Below are 747 nucleotides of genomic sequence, written 5' to 3'. Positions count from 1 at the left end.
TAGTAGCGGTCCATCTGTTAGTTCACATGTAGCTCCAGAAGCTCAAAGAGAGACAATTACATCTTCTTCTTCAAATGTTGATTGTATTCTTGGGGTTGGATCTCTCAAACGGGATCCCGGAGAAAGAAAACCCATCTTTGAATATGATCATAATTATATTCGAGATGTTGTGAGGAGACATTATATTTTGATGGGGCCTTATCAACCAAAACTTCGTGTATATCCTAAAACAACATTTGGGACTAGTAATCGGTAATTTAATCCTGAGTGGTTTAATGCTCCAAATTCTGCTTGGTTGGAATATAGCATAGATGATGATGCTATATTTTGTTTGTGTTGTTATCTCTTCAAGAATGAATTTGAAAGTCGTGGTAATGCGGGAAAATCATTTACACAAGATGGTTTTAAGAATTGGAACCATGGTCCGGAAAGGATTCGATTGCATGTTGGTGAGGTGAATAGTATTCATAACAAATGTTTGAATAGGATGCTTGATTTTGCGAATTAACGTCAATCAATTCAATCTTCTCTTCACAAGCAAAGTGAAAAAACAAAAAGTGATTATCGAATTCGTTTAAATGCCTCAATCAATGTGGTAAGGTTTCTCCTAAGAAATGGATTGCCATTTCGTGGTCATGATGAGAGTGAAGACTCCGATTACAAAGGTCTTTTTCTTTAACTTTTGAAATTTCATGGGGTTAATCGTCCGGATGTGGAAAAGGTGATATTACAACATGCTCCAAAAAA

The sequence above is a fragment of the Solanum tuberosum genome, unplaced genomic scaffold, assembly GCF_000226075.1.
Source record: "Solanum tuberosum cultivar DM 1-3 516 R44 unplaced genomic scaffold, SolTub_3.0 scf00237, whole genome shotgun sequence".
NCBI lineage: Eukaryota > Viridiplantae > Streptophyta > Magnoliopsida > Solanales > Solanaceae > Solanum > Solanum tuberosum.
This window is presented reverse-complemented; position numbering follows the sequence as displayed.